The sequence below is a fragment of the Equus asinus genome, chromosome 11, assembly GCF_041296235.1.
Source record: "Equus asinus isolate D_3611 breed Donkey chromosome 11, EquAss-T2T_v2, whole genome shotgun sequence".
Taxonomy (NCBI): Eukaryota; Metazoa; Chordata; class Mammalia; order Perissodactyla; family Equidae; genus Equus; species Equus asinus.
The window spans coordinates 61071756-61095902 of NC_091800.1; positions in this window are offsets into that span (position 1 = coordinate 61071756).

The window sequence follows — 24147 nt, forward strand, 5'->3', positions numbered from 1 at the left end:
ATAGTATCAGGGATCTGGAAATGTATTAATACTAAGGCAAACAAATAAGCAAATAACAATGACAACATCCAACCTAATCTCACTTAATAAAGGCAGTATTGGAATGTTTTCAGTTTTTATATTGAACTCTCACCTTGGAATTTTATAATTTTCAAGAGATATTTATAAATCATATATTGTATCATTATTATATTCTACTAGCCAAGTTACCCCATAGGATTTCTATATAAATTGGAGGGAAATATATATCATATTGCATTTAACCATCAAAGAAATAGTATTTAAGCATCTTTAAGGGAAAATTATTTTAATAATCTAGGTAATCCAACACTCAAGTGTATTGTGTTTATTCAAAATGAAAAGAAATTGAAGGCAACTACCCTAGACTGTCTCTCCCCCAGTTCCCATTTAATAAACTCACCAGAATAACGATCACACCACACTCTCTCCTTATAACATACAGACTAAAGCCCTTGACATGTTGAGTGTCGCTTTTATTGTTTCTGTGAAAAAAATTGTGTCCAGTTGGGAACTGATTGATTAGGCAAGTAATTTTGTACACAATGAAAATGACAACAATAGCAACACATTTTTCTCTTAGCTATGGGCAAAATCAAAATGGGGGTTGATGGGACTATAATATGTTTCTATTGCTTATGAAAAAAATTGAAATTGAAAGCTGTAGACAATGTATTAGAAAAGTACTACAGAGGACCAGAAGCAAAGAAAACGTTAGCAGGAAAGTCCTGTATTAAATGACTGTCAAATTGCCTTTCATATTTAGGTTAAAATAAAATATTACTGCATATTTAGATGACATTTTGGATTTCCCACCTTAAAAAAGGATTTTGATCAACCAAGCAAGAATGACTCCTACTTATTTCATATAAGGAGGTTTTTGTTTTATGTAAAACATGCAGGAAAATGCCACATCTGGTTATTATATAAATAATTCAAGAGTACTTCCTTTTCTACATGCCAGTGTAGTATAATTTTTGAATCAGAGAGTAGCCGTCCATTTCAGACACTAGAATGTGACAGAAATGAGGCCTACTTATCTCATTTTTAATATATGCACGGATCCTGAATTTAGTTGATCTATTGCTGTTAAATAGCAGACAAAATAATCAGAAACCCTGAGATAGCACATAACTTACCCTCTCAAAACTGATTTGTTCATGGGTCCTGATGACTAGAGTTTGTCTTTTAAAATCATGCTTTCTTTTTATGTATGCTCAGCTTCAGGTTCTTCCTCCTCCAGTTACCCACTCCTTTCTCTTCTTCCTTCTCAGTTGGTTGGGATTATTCTTTGGTTATTCTTCTCATGGTTAGACAAATATAGTAATTCTAGGTGTTACCACCAACAAGGACCATATCCACAGGTCAAAAAAAAAAAAAGGGAAGATAAGGAAGTAACTTATTTTTTTTTTCACTTTTTTAGGTGTAAGATAACCACACATTGCACCCACCCCAATTGTCTACCTCTGCAACAAATGTCTTGTCACGTTTATTTGGTCAAAAAGGTCATCATAGCACCCCAAACCTATCATTTCCCGTGGAAATGGGAATGAGCTAATTGATTTAGACTTATTTGAATTTACCCTTTTATCAGAGATAGGGACACCTTTGGTGAACTATAGATCCCTGAAGGAAATATGAGGACTGTCTTCAAGAAAAGGGGCCGAATATTTTGTGTGTAGACACCCAATAATGTGTATTAAAATAGAGGACCCAGCTTATTAAAAATCGCAAATGACAACGAAAGCAAAGCTCAATTTCTGTTGAAGTAGTGCAGATTCTACATGGCATAATCTCAGCTCAAGGAAAGGAGATGTTCCAAAGAGAATACAAGAGAAAACATTCACTGGTCCAAACAAGCAGTCTGCATTGCTGACGGTTAGAGGACAAGATAGGAAAATTTTTGACAGGGAGTTGTATTAGGTAAACAGAAAATGCGTATTCAGAAATACTTCTCACCAGATAACATCAGGAAAGGGTGGATCTTAGGATGGTTTTGGCAACACCTGTGATTTAAACAGAGGACAAGTCAACATAAAGCAATAAATAGTTTCAGAGAGACAAGGACTCTTGATGTTGACATTAAAACCTGGAAGTAAGAAAAGGAGAGCAAGGGAGAAACTTAAATTTTCGACAGTTGATAATGAAAAAGGGAGTAACTTTATTAACTTTATAGCAGAGATGAAGGTCCAGGGGCCGTCAATATGGCGGAGACGCTATTGCCATCTGAGATCTCTAAGGGATCTCCAGTACAGAGATCATTATTATCTCTGATCGTGAAAGGAGATTGCAGAACCTGGATTAGGAGCGAGGCCCAAATTTGAGGTTATTGTTTACATGCTCCTAACTGTGAGAAGAAATGACTTATAGAAAAGCAAACAGTATCTAAAAGTCTGGAAGATAGTACCTGAGATGATGAGAAAAATTGAAAGGTATAGGCTGGAGAAGAGAAGCTCAGAAAAATTGTCAGTCTTAACTAGGCTTTATTAGTTTAGTTGTAAATGATTCATTTGGGAACACTGCGAAAAAAGTGATAAAACTGATGTGAAGGGATATATACACGCGTACACATACACACATTTTTTTTCAAAGTATAATTTCTTTTTAAATCTGTATTTGGCTCCACTGAAGCTCCAAATAAACAAATTTTGGATAACCACTATCCATCTTTTAAAATATAGGAAGTGGGGGCCGGACCAGTGGTGCAGCGGTTAAGTTGGAAGGTTTTGCTTTGGCGGCCGGGGGTTCACCGGTTTGGATCCCGGGTGCGGACATGGCACCGCTTGGCAAGCTATGCTGTGGTAGGCATCCCACATATAAAAAGTAGAGGAAGATGGGCATGGATGTTAGCTCAGGGCCAGTCTTCCTCAGCCAAAAAAAGGAGTATTGGCAGCAGATGTTAGCTCAGGGCTAGTCTTCCTCAAAAAAAAAAAAAAAAAAGGAAGTGTATTAATGCATTATATATTACACAAGAGTTTGTCTTACAGACAGAAATTAACATTCAAAACAGATACTTGGATAGACTTTTAACATACTCCAAATATATTATACATTTATAGAACATGATGTCCATCCTCATAATACAGTATGGTGTAATTGCAAAATTTTTCAACACCTTAAGTAATGCATTTATAAATAATTGAATCAATGTATGAATAAAATTAAATGCTCATTTTTAGACTTATAATGACATGTGAAGTAAGTTGTTACTTCAGCAAAATTAAAAATTTCCACGTGTTTTGGACACAGAATTTCTATTCTATTTTTAATACTTTATTAGTTAACTTAATATCCTGTTTATAGACTCAGACTAAATTTTCTGGGTATTTTGCACCCAAGACTATTTGTGTTTATCTCCATACATTGAAAAGTGAAAAGGCAGCTTGCTCTACAAGAAAAAGAATATGTTTTACACATTTAAAACAAATGAAATTAATATACTAGAGAATATTACAGCTTATTATAATAATTATAATGTAAAAAGAATAATTATAGCTCTTTTACAATAAATAAACTGTGAAAACATGTATATTTCTCTCCTTGTATGAAGGACCATTATACTAATGGGAATTGAGGATTACATATAATTTTCTGACATTCAGAGAACATTGGAGACTGAAGGCTTCCAGATGTCAATTATCTTGCGCCACATACTACCACTGTTCTGGCCACAGCTGACCAAATCAGACTGTAGGGCAAGTGTCTACAGGCCAAGCAATGGCCTGGGTGCTGTCACAGAGAACTCTACCTAACAGCCCTTTGCCATTCTGGCCCGTGACTTGAATATACTCAGATCCTTCTTGTTGGGAATATGAGGCTATTAGAGAGAATGAAACACAACTGAAAGAAGGAGACTCAAGCTGGCAAATACACGAACAAGAGGCATCGAGCAAAGGCTGTGCCAAAGGAAAAGCCACACAGAAGCAGAGGCAGTGATACAGAGAGAGATTTACGGTATCAGAAGGAACAATCACAGTTAGAAGCGGAGACAAAGATTTCTGAGTCACCATCACAGCATAGGCAGGTTTACTGGAGCAGGGAGCAACGTGTTTTGCCTGCTGAGGAAAGAAAGGATGGCCAGATCGTCCAGCTGGACCACTAGAGATGCTGCTGCACCCTGAGAGCTGCTCTGTGTCCTGAACAACATTCCTGACTTCCTTCAAGTTTCAATGTGAGGCAGTTGGAGTCCTGACCTATTTTTCCTCAATCCTCATAAAAAATCTTTATCAACTGAGACTGCTTTTATTTGGATCAGATCCCTGCAGCCTGAAAGAGCCTATCTAACACGGTCAATATTTAATTATTCGTGATCCACACACTTCCTCAAGTGATACAGTGAAATTTGTACCTAAGAAAGTGTAAAGATTAAAGTTGTTAAAATATAAATAGCAAAATTCAAGATATGGAAGAATACATTTTTACCAACTTAAGGACTAGTCTCATTTCTAGTTTTGGCCATTATATTTTAAACTGCTTGTGATCAGAGCAAAAAACAGACATCTGATGGGGTAGGAATGTCTATTTAGTTCTTATCATCTCATAAAAGAAACAATATATGCTATTCAAAGAAAAGCATAACTTTTGCTAATAGTAACTTTTCAAGTACAAAGTGACCTTAGACAAGCAGCATTAAATCACAAGTTCCAAGTGATATCTTTAACAGAAAGTTTACAGTAAATCCGGACGTTCTTTATATGACCCCTTCCTACGATCACGTAAGATAAAAGACAAAGAAATAGTACTGAAACCACTTCATCTGTTTTCAATTTGCTCTATATTTTGGTCTCTAATCTTACTGTCTTTGAAAGGTATTTTGGAACACATAGTTTTTTTCCACATTTAAATGTAGAACAATGTTATTCCTCTAGCTTCACTTCCTAGTTTTAACTGTAACTTAGTGAAGTTTGCTGAACCTTATGACTTAGGCTTTCATTCTTTCGCCTGAACTGGAGTTGTCTACTACAGCACGTTTTCTCCAAGTCAGACATTCCACGCCCCACATTTTGTTAACATATAGATTTGGTTCCCTCAGTAAGGCATTTTCAAAAAGAAATAATGCTTCAAACTGTACAATTTAAGATGTGAAGTATTTCAAAAAATGAAACAGCACAGCTAAAAGGATGATATAAACATAAATCAATGAAGATATTAAGGACAAGGCAAACATCCTGACAGTTCATACAAATTACCCATTACTGATGTCTATCTGGATTTCATCTCTACAAGTCCACTGTATATTTCTAATGCTGTCACATAAAGATTTCTATTGAAATTTTAAAAATCTCTTTAATCAAATGACAGGCAATAATAATTCTTTGGGTTTTAGTGCAGTCATAAATGATGCCAAAGCCTAAGAAACTGTTTTTCATAATTAGAAGCAAAAAAATCACCATTTCTTATTTTAGCTCTATATGTCCAAACCCTCTGACTATCCAAGTTTAGGTGCTAATATCCGGTGTGGAATGCAATTTTCACGATGTTGATGCACTGGATGTGGGGTGAGATCTAGTTGTGGGGGACATGAGAATTATTGTCTTCAGGCTGCTGTAAATCCAGCTGGGGAAGTGATTCATGATGTGGTGTTCTAGAAAAATCAATTAAAATTCGGATAGACCATCCTAAAGGCTAGTAAATCTGAAAGAGATGGCAGAGAGGGTAGTCTAGCTACAAAACTTAAAGGATAGTTTGGGGGAAAGCTAAAAGATGGAAAATAGTTTTGGGGAAAGTGAAAACATGGAAAAAGGAAGTGGAGCACAGACTAATAATTATTTTTTAGGATGAGGAGACTAGAGAGAAAGTTGAAAAAATATCCTTGACCTTGGGTAGAAGTAGAGAGCAGTTAAATGCACAGACTTAGAATAAACAACAGAGATGACAGAGGAATCTCTTGATTTCGAAACTTCCATGAGAGTAAGTAGCAACAGGCTCTGAAAACTCACCTAGAAACACAGATTATTGCCGACTTCAGGGCTGGTAATGTCTTAGTTATACCTCCAAATCAGAATGTGCCTAGGTGGTTTGGTAAGCATCAGCCTTTATGGCTAGAGAAAATAAATATAAGTTTAAATAACAGCTTATTTAATTCAACATTATGGGTATTATTGCTTACAAAAGCATATTTAACCTACATAAGATTTTCACAATGAACTATGGGAATAAGCTACAGAAAGCAAAGCTAATTAAAATTCTCTTTGCTTCTGGGAATAAAAAGAAGAAAAAATGAACATGCACTGTGGGGGAGGGGTTGGGGAAGACTAAGACAAGTATGAGAAACACTAGTAAACAAACAAAGTTTCTCCAAACGAACATTCAATCATTCACAGTTTCTCCAGCTTGCAATTTCGTTTGTCGTTCTACTGTATTTAAAATGGACTGATCAAAGGTGCCACAGTAAGATACAATACAGTTTGTGTATATTCATCACATGATTATTCATCAGTAATGTTGTTTTACTGGTTGTCATATTTTTGAAGCAGGGAAAAACAAGTCAGCATGAAAACAAGAGCAAAATGATTTGCATTTCAAGGCAAAGTTTTAGAAAGTTTAAATTATACTCAGGTTCTCCCTCTTTCATACTTTAAAATCACCCATATTACAAGTGAGGATGAATCAAGAAAATGTGTATTGGTAATCTAATGATATTAGGTTAAAGAAAAAGAAAAACGTACTAAAAAGTATATTAGGTGAAAGAATAAATTATGTATTTTTTTCTTTTTTCTAGCTTTATTGAGGTATAATTTACAGTGAAAAATTCTACATATTTAAGGTATGAAATGTGATGTTTTGATGTATGTATACATTGTGAAATGATTACCATGATCAGGAATAATTATTTATCCATTAGGATCAAATAGAGCAGCATGATTTTTTGTAAGTAACCTTGAACCCTCAGATAATAAAATTGCATTGTGTGTAATACATTCATAAACATAATTGGTGGATGTGTCTTTATTTCGAAAGACTGATTATACCCTTTTGTGTCATCATCAATCAATGTCTGAAGATGGCTTAGTGTGTGCTTCTTTCACTAAATCCTTATTAAGACAGGGAAAATTAAACGCAAGTCCCTCCCCCACTGAAGGTAACAACATTATATTATCAGGGCAAAGAGCAAAAATGTATTTCGTTCATTCTGACTTCTGATGCTGAATAATCTGTTCTCTTTTTCACTTACGAATACACACTTGTATCACAGCAATATAAAAACCCACTTTCAAGTTATTAATGTTTGGTAAAACAATGTTTAATATATTACAACCTACATTTATAGGAACACTGTCTTTATGCAAATCCCACAGATAATACCTTTTTAATGAAAAGAACAAAGTTTGTAATGTATGCTCTCAATGGCAATTTAATCTAAATTTTATGTGTCAAGACAATAAATTGGGCCATGCTATCTGTAAAGAAAGGAAGAGATCTAAGAACTATGGTGAAGTTTATAAAACTTTTATATTCTCTTTCTGATAGCCTTCTCTCTGACTCATTTCAAAATTATTATCACAAAAGAATTTTTGGCTTGTAATTTTTTAAAAATAGACTTTTAAAAACAACTTCTATTTGACCAATCATTCTGCATAAAAATCTAGCTTATTTTCTTCTCCAGTGTTCTGGAACAGGAACAATTTCGTTGAAACAAACTTTTATTTGAACTCCGTGATGACAATTTGTTGATTCTCTGATATCAAAAGTATTATGTGATACGTAAGGTGTTGAAAAATTAATATGGTACAGAATCTGTGAATTTCATGAGGTAAATTCTCAACTATTGCAGTTCACACACTTTTCCTAAGGAAGTTTTACATTTGTGTAATAATTATAATAGATTATGCACAAAAATTAATTTTCTTTTATGTCATAGGATTTACATACATGTATAAATATTATACATTTGTATTCTTAATATTTCTACGAGGGGCAAGATGAGTCAAGAAGTCTGTATAAAATCAAAATACCTAAAGTAAATGTTCTTCCAGTAAATATGCATTGGACACCTAAGGTGTGCAGCAATCTCAGATAGCTTCTCTGTTCAAAGTTTTGCTCAGTCTCACTCTAGACTTACCTTATGGGGGCAAAAATGCAACCTCAAATGCTTAGAGTGTCAGTCACGTGCTCATGTGCCAAGATGATCGCCAGGCATTCGAGTGTTGAGTGCAAGTCAAATTAGAATCGGTTTCTTAGGCCAGTCATTGATTTTTGAAATAGAACACCTGAGGAGAGCCAAGACAAGAAATAAAACTCATGTTTTTGACGGCTCCTATTTTTCATACTATTCCAACATTGGAATATGGCTTTTAATGCATTCGTATAGTAAGCATTTGTTTATTCACCTTACCACTTTTCCCAGAACTAATTAGTTTTTCAGTTTTGAGACACTGGCCCTGAATCACACAAGGACTTAATCCCAACGTGAGGAAGATATTCCCTACATTAACTTTGTTTTACTGGAGCTTCTTTGTTTTTGTTAATCAAATTTTTCCTTATAATCTTTTGGGAAACAAAGCAAAGGATATTAAAGCTGGGGGAATTAGCTTATCGGTGTTTTCTCTGCCCTCACTCTTAATTGATAATTTATATAAATTAATTAATAACTCATCTTAATTGATAATTTAGATTTCTAGATTAAATATCATATTTCTTCATAATTTTGAGGGAAAAGATCCATTTTTTTCCTAATTTCCCAAGTGGCTGTTTAAAAAGCATTACTATTTCAGATTCTTTGTACATTATTCGCCTTTATCCCCCTGCCCAAGACTTCATGAATTCTTTTTCCTTACTTCAAGTGACCTGAAATTTCACATTAATATAGTGAGCATTTCTTTCAGTTTGGGGAAATATTTTGCTCCCCTCCTTCATCTCTGTTCTTTCTGAAATTAATATTATTTAAATTTTATACTTTTTAAAGTATAATTTAAAATCATCCCCCTTTTTATGTGCCCTTTCTTTGTCTTGATTCTGCTCCCATGAGTATTTCTTCAACTTCAGCTTAATTTGGCTTTAACTCTTTGCCTGGATTCTATTCTCTACAAGTTCCCTTTTTAGGCTTGTTTGTTTTCTGGTTCATTTTTTTTATGTTGGAGGCATTCCTCAACTATTTGGTGATCATTGGCTATATGTTTCTGTGTAGGAGTAAGACATCAAATGGCAAAAGAAAGCTCTATATGTCTTTGCAGTGTTGGTGATTGGTGAGTTTCTTTAAAGGATTATTGGGCAAGCGCACTGGTATTTCTTTGCAGAGTCTGCAAATGTTCCTATGTGTAGATAATCTTTTGGCATAGTCAGTCCTCCACAGATTAATATTCTAGTTACCAATCTAGAAGGTATAGTCCTGGCTGTTGGTGTCCTGGGGGGCCTAGCAAAGTAGGGAGATAATGGTCCTCATGTTGAATGTATTCACTCTCAATAAGTTTACTTACCACTGCCCTCAATTGGACCAATGCCCAGAATCTGTTTGTTTTCCAGCTCCCAAAGAATAAACCTCTGGTGCTAGACTAAAAGGGGATAAGGGCTAGTGGCATGATGTAAGATGTGGGCAAAGAAATTTCTGGGTCTTTTTAAAGGTTTAGCACCAGTTATTCAGAGTTAGCTACACTGTGTTCAAGCATGAGTTACCGGTGTCTCCAGTTACCGAGTCTTTGTGAGGAGGAGTTCTAAAGAGAACATGATTCGCCACTTATCTTCTTCCTTTACTCTAGGTTTAGATTTCAACTTTATGTTAATTTCACTAGCCTGTAACCTACCAGTTTATAAAAAACAAAAATGTTTTTATTTGTTTACTATTGGATGGAGCAAAGACAAACATTTGTGACCATTGTGCCATGTTTTGCATGCCTTGTTGTATTTATTAATTTGTATATTTTGAGATAAGTTTTAAGGTATGTAAACCTCAAATGTTACCTCCGAAACCACTTCTTGGTCTCGTGCCATATTTTTAAAACTTCATTTTGCATGGGTCTCTGGAATTGACTTGTTTTTATTTTCAATATGTCAATTATCTTATTCCCTAGGCTAATAGGTCACATATGCCTGAATATTATTTTATTCTTTCAATAAATTTGATTTTCTCTACATATAAAAAATGCAATATATATATATATATATATATATATATCCTTGAAAACTTTCCATGTGATTAAATTCAAAACCCAGAACTAAATCCCTTAGAGATTATTTCAATAATTTCATCTTGGAGGACTTAGAAAATGTGCTCATCTAATTTTAACTCCTTCCCCAGGCCTTCTGTGGAGCTATACAACATTTCACTGAATCCTTACTTTAAACAGTTGGAAGTGAACTGAATCTTTGAAAAGGTTTCACCTCATTCTCAAGTTTCTACTGCAATAGCCAAACCAAATATGTCTAAACACAGCGATGTTAACAAAGTCAGTATGTTTGATGGAAGTCAATTTTATATTCAGACAGCTCTCACTTCTGCAATACATGATTATTTATTAAAGGATGGAATCACTCAAGTCTGGAGGCAGTGAAATCAATACGATTGTTATTATTGTATTGTCTAGTAAAAATTGATAGCTTCTAGAAACAGGGATCGGCAAACTATATGCTATGGATCAAATCTTGATGGCCTCCTGTTTTTGTAAATAAAGTTTTATTGGAATACGCCAATGCCCATTTATTTTGTTATTTGCATCATAAGTTTTTTATGATGTTATAATAATTATCAAATTAAAATTGCCAGGGAATGCTAAAAGTAATTCAGTTTGTCTAGCTCTTGTATTGATTAGTAGGACATGCTAACTGAAAGGTGTTCCAGATAAATTGAAGCAAGCAAGCAATCCAAAGCCAGTGTGAGTTAAGGTGATTTTCGAAAGACAGGTTTGTGGTAAAAAGAGAAAAGAAGGATGACATGGACATAGCAGCTGCCATAGAGAGAGCATTTTGTGGAAAGAGTAAAGATGATTAAATGGAAATTTAAAATGTTTGCTGCACTATGTGTGATGTAATCTCACTACCTGAATTCATCCACTATGCTATGTAATACTTTAAAGATGGATGCTTTCTTGTAAATTCATATATTTTAATGTTACAGACTATCTTACCAAACAAGATGAGCAAACAGATAATGATTTCATTGCAGCACTATTTCAAGCATTATGGGAGAGTGAGTGGACCAAGCCTGGATACTCAGCTCTGTTGAAACAAAGGGAGGAGGAGTTTAAGAGCTGGGGTGGTGGGATTATAGACCATATGTGTTTGCTCACTGGCTTTACCCAAAGGAAAAGCAAGCTTTCTCCTGTCTTCATAACAGGAGATGGTTTTACATCTCAGGGCATGGTGCCCAGGGAAGTTAGGCTCCTACTTTTCCCACAGAGACTGGGAGATGAGGAGCTATCTTGTCTGATGACTACCTTTCAAAGATATGTGTCCCAGGTCCTTGAGAAAGATTGCCCCAGACTGAAAAGCTGGCAATAGGCTTTTTAAAAGATTTACATCTCAAAGAGATAGAAAAGGAATTTACAATTACAAATTTTCTAAAGTAAATGCTCTAAGAAAATGGAGGTCTGGTACCTAGAATCAAGAAGCCTGTCCAATTTCATTCTTTTGCATGTAGATATCCAGTTTCCCTGACACCATTTGTTGAAGACAATGTCCTTTCCTCAGTGTATATTCTTGGCACTTTTGTCAAAGATCAGGTGACCATATATGCATGGACTTATTTCTGGCTTTCTATTATGTTCCATTGGTCTATATGTCTGCCTTTGTGCCAGTACCACACTGTTTTGATTACTATAGTTTTCTAATATATTTTGAAATCAGGAAGTGTGATGACAGCAGCTTTGTTCTTTCTCAAAATTTATTTGGCTATTCGAAGTCTTCTGTGGTCCTATAAGAATTTTAGAATTGTTTTTTTCTATTTCTATAAAAAAACGCCATTGGGATTTTGATAGAGATTATGTTAAATTGCCAATGACTTTAGGTAGTATTAACATTTAAACAATATTGTCTTCCATCCATGAACACAGGATATCTTTCCATTTGTGTCTTATTTTTTCATTGACGTTTTGTAGTTTTCAGTATAGAAGTCTTTCACCTCCTTAGTTGAGTTCATTCCTAAGTATTTTATTCTTTCTGGTGCTATTGTAAACAAGATTGTTTTTCTAATTTTCTTTTCATATTATTTGTTGTTAGGGTACAGAAACACAACTGATTTTTCTAGGTTGATTTTGTATCCTGCAACTTTATTGAGAATGTTTATTAGTTCTAACAGGGTTTTTTTTTAATGGAATCTTTAAGGTTTTCTATTTATAGGATCATGTCATATGCCATTGGGGCAATATTACTTCTTCCTTTTCTATTTGGCTGTCTTTTATCTTATACCATATGCAAAAATCTAGTCAGTGGATTAAAGACTTAAAAATAAGACCCAAAACTGTAAAATTCCTAGAAGAAAACATAAAGGAAAAGCTTCATGATATTGATTTTGACAATGACTTCATAGCTGTGACACCAAAAGCACAGACAATAAAAGCAAAAGTAAACAAGTGGGGCTATATCAAGTTAAAAACCTTCTTCGTAGCAAAGGAAACAATCAACAGAATGAAAAGGCCACAAACTTAATGGGAGAAAATTTTTGCAAATCATATCTGATAAGGGGTTAGTGTCAACAATATATAAAGAACTCCTACAACTCAATAGTAAAACAACCTAATATCCTGATCAAAAACTGCGCTAAGGGCTTGAATAGACATTTTGCTGAAGAAGTCATACAAATGGCCAACAGGTGTATTAAAAACTGCTGAACATCACTAATCATCAGGGAAATGCCAATCAAAACCACAATGAGATATCATCTCATACTTGTCAGGATGTCTATTGTGCAAAATACAAAAGACAACAGGTGTTGGTAAGGATGTAGAGAAATTGGAACTCTTGCACACAGTTGGTGAGAATGCAAGATAGATAGTGCGACTACTGTGGAAAAGAGGATGGAAGTTCCCCCAAAACAAATATAGAACTATCATATGATCCAGCAATCTCCCTTCTGGGCATTTATTGAAAAGAATTAAAATCAAGATCTTGGAGGGATATTAACACTACAATGTTCCTTGCAGCACTATTCACAATAGCCAAGATGTTGAAATAAACTAAATGTTCATTAACAGGTGAACAGATGCATAGATAAAGAAAATGTGGTATATAAATACAGTAGCATATTATTCAGTCTTAAAAGTGAAGATCTCGTAATATGTGACAATAGAATTGAAGCTTGAGGAAATTATGATGAGCAAAATAAGCCAATCACAGAAAGAGAAATAGTGCATGATTCCAATTATATGAGATATCTAAAATAGTCAAATTTATAGGATCAAAGATTGGAATTGTGGTTGCCAGGGATGCAGGGAGCAAAAACTGAGGACTTACTAACCAACAAGCATAAAGTTTTGGTCAAGCAAGAGGAGTAAGCTCTAGAGGTCTGCTGTACAACATCAAATACATATTCAGCAATAATGGATTGCACACTTAAAACTTTAAGAAGGTAGGTCTCATGTTAAGTGTTCTTTTCACAATGAAATAAAATTTTTAAAAAAAGAAGCAGCCCTGTCTGAAGTTTGGTCATATAGAAGGGAACATTATAGCCTTCTTGATCAGGGGCTTCACAGGAATCTAGGCTAAGATTTATGACTGATAAGTTGGTAAGGCACATGTTATAAGTATAAACTTCCATGAAGCACTGCATAGCTTTTGGCAAAAGAGGTCTTCATCAGGAGAAAAATAATGCAGGTCTACTTTTTAAACCTGTAGTCAGGGAGCCAGAGTGATTCTGAGTACTGCATGGTGTTGCTCGATTGAATCAGCTTTCTACTCAATTACGCTGGCCTTGTGTCTGGGTGGAAGTAAAGCTGTAAGAACTGCTTCACGATTCCCTGTAAAACATCAGGCTCTAAACAGCACTCTGGCTTGGTAGACCCTCATCTGAACACCGGTCTAAGCCCGGGGTGTCAGAAGCAGTTGAGGGCAGAAAGCCTTTAATACTTGAGTATTCGGCAGCAGATGTGTACAGCAGAAGGACTCCATGGCGTCTATGAGGCACAGAGAAAAGGAGAATGGAGTCCACTAAAGATGGTAAAAGTACTAACATCCATCACCATTGACAGACGAGTGAGTCCATGCAGAAAAACAGGATAGAATAATTAATGAGTCATGCTACTTGGGTGTAGACACAAGTCCCAATACTTCTAGGATCTGTGGCCCTTGGACAGTGAAATGATTTATCTTGCTTATGGTTTCTTTTTCTGTGAAATGTGGATGCTAGAGCCTTGATGATAGTCTCTTGTGAGAATTAATTTATAGTAAACATATTTAGTGCCTACTCTGGCCACATCATTCAAAAACTCATTTAATCCATACAAACACCTCGAGAGATGGTTTATATATTAACCCCATTTTATACATGAGAAAACAGAGACCTATAGAAGTTAAGTAACGCAGAGAAGACGCATGGAGATCAAGTCTGGTTCTAGGGCTGTGTTGTCCAATATGTGCATAGTACTACATGTGGCTATATAAATTTAAATTAATAAAAATTAAACAAAATTAAATATTCCCTTCCTTAGTCAACCTACTCACATTTCAAGTGCTCCACAGCACATGTGGATAGTGACTACTGTAGTGGGCAATGTAGATAGAACATTTCTATCTTCTCAGAAAGTTTCAGTGGACAGCACTGCTAAAGCCTATAACCTTTGCAAAACACTCTCTCTCCGCAATAAAAACAGCCAAGTGTCCAACACATAGAAGCTGTTCAATAAAAGTCTGTTTCTTCAGGAAAAAATGAGTCTATTATCATTGAAATTCTTCCAAAAAAGTTATAGACTTCCTCAGCCCCCATGATTTTATTGGGGAAGGAAATCCAAGTTTCTGTAAAATCAAGTTCACGAAACTTTCCTAAGAATACAAAACTTAAGCAATTTATTTACTTGTATGAGAGTCAACAGCTAATAAGAAACAGTGACTTCTGATCCAGTCCTCTTTACTCTGGCTGCTGGAATCAAATGAACTTTTGTTAAGTATTTCATTCAAGGGTACTGTAATTTCATCAAGCAACATCTGCCAAACATTGCTGTCTCTACTATTATTACAACATGTAGAAAATGAAATTCCTACTATCTGTCTCATCTTATTTAATTTTTGGATTTCAGGAAATTGTGTTGGTTCAACTATTTGCTATCAGAGCTAAATATAAGTTTGCTTGAAAATTGAATAACAGAATAGTTTTTTTTCAAATATGGGATTCTGACCCATAAGAGCCAAATGAGAAATATTTTCGGTCAAATTCTAGTGCAGAGCTAAAGTCTGTCTCTCTGGGTTTAACAATTTCTTAGCAAAGGCAATACATTCAAATTTTCAATACACTGAGATAATTTTCGCCTATATCTACATTGTTTATTGTTCCCCAAATTTCTGACTGCTATTGCCTTAATTTTGTAAACTGGAATAATTTCCTACAATATCATTTATGAGATTAAATTTGGATAGTCAATAAAACTGTTAGTACATTAAATAATTTTAATATAATTGAGACGAGTTAAGCAAATAACTTTGCTTACTGTCTAATCGTGTTTCTAAGAAGTCACACTTAATTTGCTTCCACAAAAGAGAATAAAGATATTATTATTAACTCTCTCTTTTTGCAATAAATCAGACAGAGGATTTATATAAAAAGAAATTACAATTGTGAATCTAAATCGCCAAGCTTACACCAAGCAATCAAATCATTCATTTTGGATCAGCGATATAAACTGTGGCATCATCAATTCCAAAATTACCTGTTGTTGAGTGGTTGCAAGGCATTGTGCAAAGTGTCAATGCATAGGACTCTGCGAAGGAATTAATTTAGATGGGGTAAAATTAGTTGCAAAATAAATATTAAAACATTCTGTTATATCAGCAATTTTTAATTTCCATAAAATCCTAAAGAAATTACCAACATAATGTCTACATCTGTGGTTCCCTATATAAAAAAAAAAAATGGAAACCATCACTTTCCCCTTTTGAATGTGAGTGATGTTTTTACCTATTGCAAGTTATTAAAAAAAAAAGCAACAATAAGAAATGCAACACGGGTTCCTTCTTATACTTTGCCTTTGTGCTTTCACTGTGTCAAACAAAGTCTGAAAAAAAATGGAGTCTCAAATGTGATGGACCTCATTCCAGTGGTTCAAATATCTCCAAGCTTCCTCTCCCTATCAAGTAATTATGGAAGAAAATGAACTTAATAATAACTTATTAAAGAATAGATACACAGTTAAATTTGTTGCAAAATCGGAATATATTACTCCCCAATGCCAAAAATAGAGCTATGTTGCACAACTGTTAAGTAGTGCAGATTACCTAGATCAGATTTTACATAAGCATCAAATTTTCTCTGTATGAGAATGTATGTTTGTCATCTTTTTGCAGATTTTCTTTAAGATCTATATAAAAAGGGGAAAGCAAACACGCATTTGCACGGAAATATTTAATTTCCTGCTTGAATAGGCTCAAATGGGAATATGAAGGCAGTAATGATGCTTTAGTCAACAGTTTTAATATCTTGAACTAGATAAAAGAAATCATAGGAGCCTATTGGTAAAAGTTTCCCTTTCTTCAGTCTGAAAAATCCGAAAGTAAGAATTTTATTACTGAAAGGAATCTTTGAGATTCCATAACCCATCCATCTCCTTTTACAAATAAAAATATTGAGACCAGAATGCTTAAATTATTTTAAGATTGTAAATGCCTGTTATTTTCAATCATTCCTATTTAGAAGAGGGTAAACACCTGCAGATGCATACATCCCCAAAGTTGGGGTGTCCAGGAAAATAGAGGGTACATACCGAAGCGATTTGATGCTCTAAGTGGGTAATTCCCTAAGAAAGCTTTTATTACATTTTGGGGGGGAAAGTAACTATCATTTCTTAACTGGATCTTGGCAACAACCATCATTCTCATCCACAGTATCATTTGGACAGAGTCTTGAAGGTATTTTTTCCCAAGTGCAACCATTCTAACAAAACATAGCATATTTTTGGGTCAAAGAAGTATGTGTACTCTCTCAAGGTTCATACTAGTATGAATTTCCTAATTAGAATATAATTTTTTTTTCTCCTTTCCTACTACTTTTTTAAGATAAGTCTTGTTCAATTTCAGGGAAAAGACAGCATTTTAAGACACATGCATGCATTAATAATTTCAATCAATTGTTTATACATTCATTTATTCATCTTCTGACACATGTTTTTTAAATACTTTTAATATATTCAATAATTTCTGGGATCTTTGAAAACAAACATGAAGAAATAAGATTTTTCTTAAATATTTCACAGTAAGGGATGGGAAGAAATAATCAGTTCTGCCAAAACACTGGGTAAAAGACAAAATAAATGTAGTTTTTATACCTTTCTGTTTAAAGAATGTGAACCATGGAAATTATGCAGACTTTTTAATGGGGCGTTGAAGAAAGACCCACTTATATTGAAAGAGATTGTCTAGAGTGGGCCCTGAGAATCATGGGACCATGAAAGCATTACTTATTAGGGGCCATAGCACAAGGGAGGAATGGACTATAAGTAAGCTCTACTTGAGCTGAGCCCCCGAAAGACTGAGAACATTAAAAACAGAGGAGGAGGAATGGCCCATAATAACAGTGGGCCTTTGGAGACCATTAATGGCAGTTCTTTCCGTGTTATTTTTCAGCCTTTTGCTTAACTAAAAGTTTACAGGAGAAGTTATAATTCTCCCTGGATGCAAATGTATAGAATATTATTCAAATAGTGTTTTCTTCTAATATAATAAGCATATCATTTTAACTGGTAGTTTTATCCGGACAAAATGATTTGTTTCTCTTTAAAATACCATCATTTTGGGGCTTGCCCCATGGCCGAGTGGTTAAAGTTCAGTGCACTCTGCTTCGATGGCCTGGGTTCTTGGGTTCAGATCCTGGGCGTGAATCTACTTTGCTCATCAGCCATGCTGTAGAGGCATTCCACATACAAGATATGGAGGAGAACTGGCACAGGTGTTAGCTCCGGGTTAATCTTCCTTAAGCAAAACAAAAAAAAGGAAGATTGGCAATGGATGTTAGCTCAGGGTGAATCTTCCTCACCAAAAAAAAAAAGAGAGAGAAAGAAAAAACTCATCATTTTTATGAAGAGAGGTTCAAGTACATGAAGAACATATCATCACACAAAATTGATGAGTAATCTTTCTATTTCTCTTCTCTGAAGTCAATGGACATTTTTATCCCTAGATTTTTGAACATTGCATAAATCACTAAATGAAGTTTAAAAGATGTTTTCTTTTTAGTACCATTTCAAAAAGTTTCTGTTTTACTCAGGAAAAAAGATTAAAATAGGTAAAGTTAATGATTTGTCTATCATGCCAAACATATACACTCAAAATTTATGGAAAAATTAATTTGAGCATAACATTTAAGTTTCAGACCAACTTATTATTTTGAATGTGAGAGAGTTATAAAATAGTTAAATGGCTTATGTCTAATTTGTTAATAAGATTATCTATGGAAATTTAGTATTTTACTCAATTTGCTTTCTTTTTTCATTTTTTTAAAGAACTTTGATACACAAATCCCAATACTTAGTCCTTTTAACCATGCTTATTTTTCCAAGTAAAAAAAGCAATAATGTGTACTGAGGGCAAGACTGACAAAGAACAAAAACGTAGAAAGACAATAAATACTCTATAAAATTTTACCACAGATGGAGGACATTGTTGTCTCCAACATTTTGGTATATTTCTCTGCAGAGATAGGTCCAAAAAGGGTTAAGCCAATCATAATTTTTAACTATTTCCTCTTTACTTAAGAATATATTGTAGGGTTTTCCTATTTCATTAAGTGTTCTTGGTAATCCTGATTTGTTTTAAATATAAGGACTTGAAAACCTATATAAAAAGCAGAGATTAATTTATTGAAACTAATGTGCTCATTACTCACTGTCTGCAGTTACCAAATACATGACCAGTCTTATTTCCTCTATATTCCTACCCACTCACCTGTCATAATTATTTTGAAGTTCATTCCAGACCTCATATCATTAGATCTTAATTTTTGATGACTGTGAAATAATATATTTCTTTTGTTTACCACAATGCTTTTATCATCCTTTTCTTGTTGGATATCTTAGGCAATGTCAATAGCTATTACATTCAGGTATTACTATTTTTAGATCCTTTTTGAATTTAAGAGATGGAAAGGCTGAAATCTCTAGAGAAAAGATCTTATGTGTTGGAGTGAGATGACCATCAATTTGAATATTAAATAATAAGAGTGTGGCATTGAGAAGAACATTGCTGTAAGCTCCAGTTCCTCATCAATGAAATAGGAATTAAAATACTACACTTATCAAATACAATTGCAATAAATATGATACAAACATAGTTCCTGGCTCAAACAGTTGACTTTCCCTATGGAATAATTTCATCTTAAACTGTCTGACTATATTCCTGAAGGAAAGCAGTGACTCTGGTAAGAAAACCTTTACTACTCAGGTTTGAAAAAGATAAAATAACTTCTTTTAAATATAATATATCTCTGACTTTACAATGTTATACAATGAATAAGCAGAAATAAATTTATCTTTATTCAAACACTTTTTCATATTTTTGGTATTCAAACTTAGCCTTACAGGTAAATTAGTCCATGTGATGCATTATAGAATATTAAACATAGAAGTCCTTTGTATTCAAGTTCATGCATTATACTCAATGGAACATTTTAGTAATTTATATTTTTATTTGATGCTATTGAAGAATAACTCTAAAATAGAACATATTGCTCTAAATTATTTTGAGTTTCAGTCTATTACCAGAATTCATAAATTCAAGAAAAAGAGTACTCTATAGTTAATTCAGTAAAATCATTTTACGACACATGAAATAGTCATTTGGAAATTTTACAAATTGTAAAATAGACTTTTATCTATGGAAACAATCTCCAATATGATAAAATTGGTAATTTGGCTTAAGTCTACTTTGTTATAAATGTAAAGGTGCCAATGATTTTTTTCTGAGCAATAATAAAATTAAATTTTAGTAAATTGACTTGAAGTCTTGAAGTTATACTTTTAAGCAGCAAAGAGTGATATCACTGAATATAATTTGCCAAATTATCTTTTTGTCCATTGTAGAATGTGCTGTTGTAATGGCTTGTAAGTAATTTGAAATACTTATATTATAGAGAAAATGACTAAAATACATTTAGAAATGGTGAATATATCAATATTCACCTATTGGCTATAGACTAGAATGCTGGTTCAGCCCAGACTAATAGCATGCCTGTAAATAAATCATTTATACTGTCTCACCGTCATTTATCTATTAAAGAACTGAGACATTTAAATGCTGTTTTAAATCCTTCCAAGTATCAAGATAGAAAGTTTTGGGCATTTCTTCTTCATATGTGAACTTATTCTGTTACAGGTTTTTCATGAAATATACATCTTATAAAACCTCAGTAGAGGTGATTTTTTTAAAGTCTCAGGAAAGATTAAAGGTGAATGGCTCAGACCGTTCCTACTGAGATTGTATGGATAGTTAAACTAAGGTCAATGTATGATCCAAGCTTCAGTCTACAAAAATAACCCCCAAACATCTAACCTTCGCTTTCTTAGACAGCATCCCTGACTTGCAGCAGACACCTCATGGGATGAATAAGAAAACATCCTTGACTCACTGTCTTAACCAATACTGGGAATTCAAGAGGGTGCAATGGGAATAGTTTGATAGAAAGTAGAATCATCTGTGTCCCCAGTGGTCATCTGTAGTAAGAATAGGGTTTGGTGTACCTTCTTTTACTGGGTGTATCTCTGTTGCTGGAGAACTAAGTGAGATGATTAAGGGCCCAGAAAGGAGAACTCCTGAAGACAGCAACTTTGTTCTTGCCAGGTCTAAATCCTATCCTGCTTAAGAGGAGATAGCCATTAAGCTATTTAAATTTTTGTCTCTAGTCCTCTAAGGTAAGAAATCAGGGCAGATTTTGGCTTATATATCTAAATCACAGAAATTGATTTCATATTTGGCTGGAGAGTTTCTCATGGGCCATCTCTTCCAAATCAGAGAAAGCTCAAAGTTGTCTAAACAATATGATTTTAGAAATAAAGACAAGCAATGTTCAATACAACATGTCAAACAATAGGAGAACAACAACAACAAAACTTTAGGTTCAATTTAAAAACTGGGCTTAGAAGCATAAGGGGAGTGTTGTTGATTGAATTAATAGACAGTAAGATGCACCACTTAAGAAATGTGACTTAAATTATTTCATAACAGTTAAAGTTCCTGTAATGGATCCAAGGGGACAGGTCGCCATCAAACATAAAAACGTCAAAGTGCTATGATTAACTGGTGGTATTTGTGGAGTCTTTTCTTCCACGTGCCTTCACCCAGCAGGGTTTGTCGTGTGCATGCTCAATTCAATCATTTCTCTCAAAGGATCTAGGAGGGAATTTGGTCCCAGACAGTGTGTATGTACATAGCTTCACACTTCAAAACAAAAATGAGTGATAATTTTGATTAGGAGTTGATGATAATGCTGAAAATTATACAAAGTCATTGTTACTGTTTATGCTGTTTGTGCAAAGCACACCTGTTAGGGCCTGGTTTATGGCAATTTAACCTTGAGTAGTGTAATCATTATGCTTCTTCCACAGGGTCAGTTTTACAGGCAGCTGAAATAAAGGTGCAAGTATAATAAAACAAAAGATGTAAATAGTCAGCAATAATGAGCTCACAAACAGATACCGTTATGAGGCTTACTTTTCTATAAAGAAAAAATTGAAAGGCTTTTTGCTTACCGACCAAATTCTCCTTTTTCTGATTTGGACAATTGTATCATATTGTGTCAACTTTGGGCATGTCCAAGTGGGTAGACTAGCCAGATAGGTGGTTAGCTACAAAAAGTTTTGGCAGAGCTAAGAGCGAAAACATTCAAAATAATGTGTTGTTTGTAATATTAACTTACAATTTCTACAAACATTACTAGAACTGCATTTTTGTAATATTAGTTTATAATACAATTCTTACAAGTATTATTATAGCATATGTGATATGAGCATATGATGGAATTCCTAGAAATATTACTTTAGCAAATAGACTAATTTAAAAACACCAGATTCAAGTTTTCCAGAGTATTTTAGATCTCAGTAGAGTAGGAGAAGGATTGTCTTTTTTGAAATTCAGTAAAGGAGCCCACACTCCATAGAAAAATGAGTAAATACACTTTGACTAAGAATGATATGCTTCACATTGTGTGAGCTGCAAAAGCAAAAAAAGGAAAGCATGTCCTGGACTGTTACGGTGTGCCTTAAAACCTTATGCAGACAAGCTACAGAGTAGTGAAGCAGAAAATATTCATTTGGTACTTACTATGTGTCTGGCCCAGTATTTACCTCTTAAAGCTCTTAAATAAGAATCAGATTCCCAAGAAAATTTGTAGATGGATATAAGGAAAAGGCATGTAGTTTATATTGTTTATCAAAATGTGACTATGAGCTCACAAAAGTACAGTTGTCATAATGCTGGAGGTACAGATAAGGTATAGTTGCAGAGAATGAATTACAACATGGCTAGTTTTATGGTAAGAGGATTTAATTTAAAAAAAATATACTGAATTTTGGGCAGAACTGAAGAGAGAGATAATAAGCTGGATTTCCAAGAATAATTCCCAGTGTCTCAGTACTGACCAGGATGCCAAAGAACCTGTTACTCCTACGAAGAACAAAAATATTGCCAGAGGACTGCTTCTTCAGCATCTAGTTCTCGACTCCTACATTTTCTTTAGCTGACCAGCATAAGGGATATATTTATCTCCCACTCATCTCTCTCAGGTAAACTCATATTTAATTCAAGTTTCCAGTGAAAGCATTGCCTTGCAAAAATTTATTTATTTATTTATTTATTTTTTTTTTTTTTGAGGAAGATTAGCCCTGAGGTAACATCCGTGTCCATCTTCCTCTGCTTTATATGGGGGACGCCTACCACAGCATGGCTTGCCAAGCGGTGCCATGTCCACACCCAGGATCCGAACTGGCGAACCTCAGGCCGCCAACGTTGAATGGGTGCACTTAACTGCTGTGCCACCGGCCCGGCCCCACAAAAATTTAAATTAGATATAAGCTTCAAGGACTTCTTAGAAATAAAATTTTTAATATTCCAGTCCTGCACTATAGAAATGAAAACCTGGAATTTTGAATAGGATTTTCTTTAAGGAAAACAATCTATATATCCTCCACAATAAAATAACCAGAACTAACTATATGGTGGGAAGAATCATTTTGGCTCTATACAAATCCATACTGCGTCCTTATGTTAGTCCTCAAGTTCTTATTGAGTTGGTGTTGAAATTGATATAGATTAAATTTTTTTTTAATAATGGGGAAAAAAATCCTTTTTTTCCCCAGAAGATCGAAGAAGCATGTCAAAGACAATCATTCAGTCTCTCCTTTATTTTTGATGCCACTTTTGTTTTAGGAGATATTTCAAGCATGGGTTTGTCTTCCCAAGTGGAAGACACCACGAGGCTTGTATTATTTGCATAGACTATTAAGCAAACAATGACCCAAATTAGAAAGGCTTCAAGAGCAAGAATGGAGAGATGCTTTCTTGAGCTACAAAAGGAGCTACCGATCGATTTCTTTTTTTCAATCCTTCATGTATTTCCCTAGGAATCCAATCCTCCTGGATAACGGCATTTGTCATCTATCCACATAAAATCATTCATCCTCTAGGTGGCTGGAATGAGGTGAATAAAATAGAAAACCTTAAACCTCCCATAAAGATTAGAATGTTTAAAAAACATAAAGTCAATAACGGAAAAGGTAATATGGAGATATTATCATTTATTAAATAATTATTAGGTAATTTAGAGAAGTTATTAGAGTGTCAGATAAATTTCAAGGATAAAACATTTCTGTATTTCAGATCCACCTCATTACTGTAAAATTATGATAGTACATCGTCATCCATTTATTAAATATCTGTTGAGCTTTATATAACAGGCTTTACACACATAAAAATGTGGAATATACACTCTAATATAAGAAAATGCTAATTTGCAAATTATTAAGTATGAAAATATTAAATGTCTTACCTGGAAGTCATATAGAATCACAA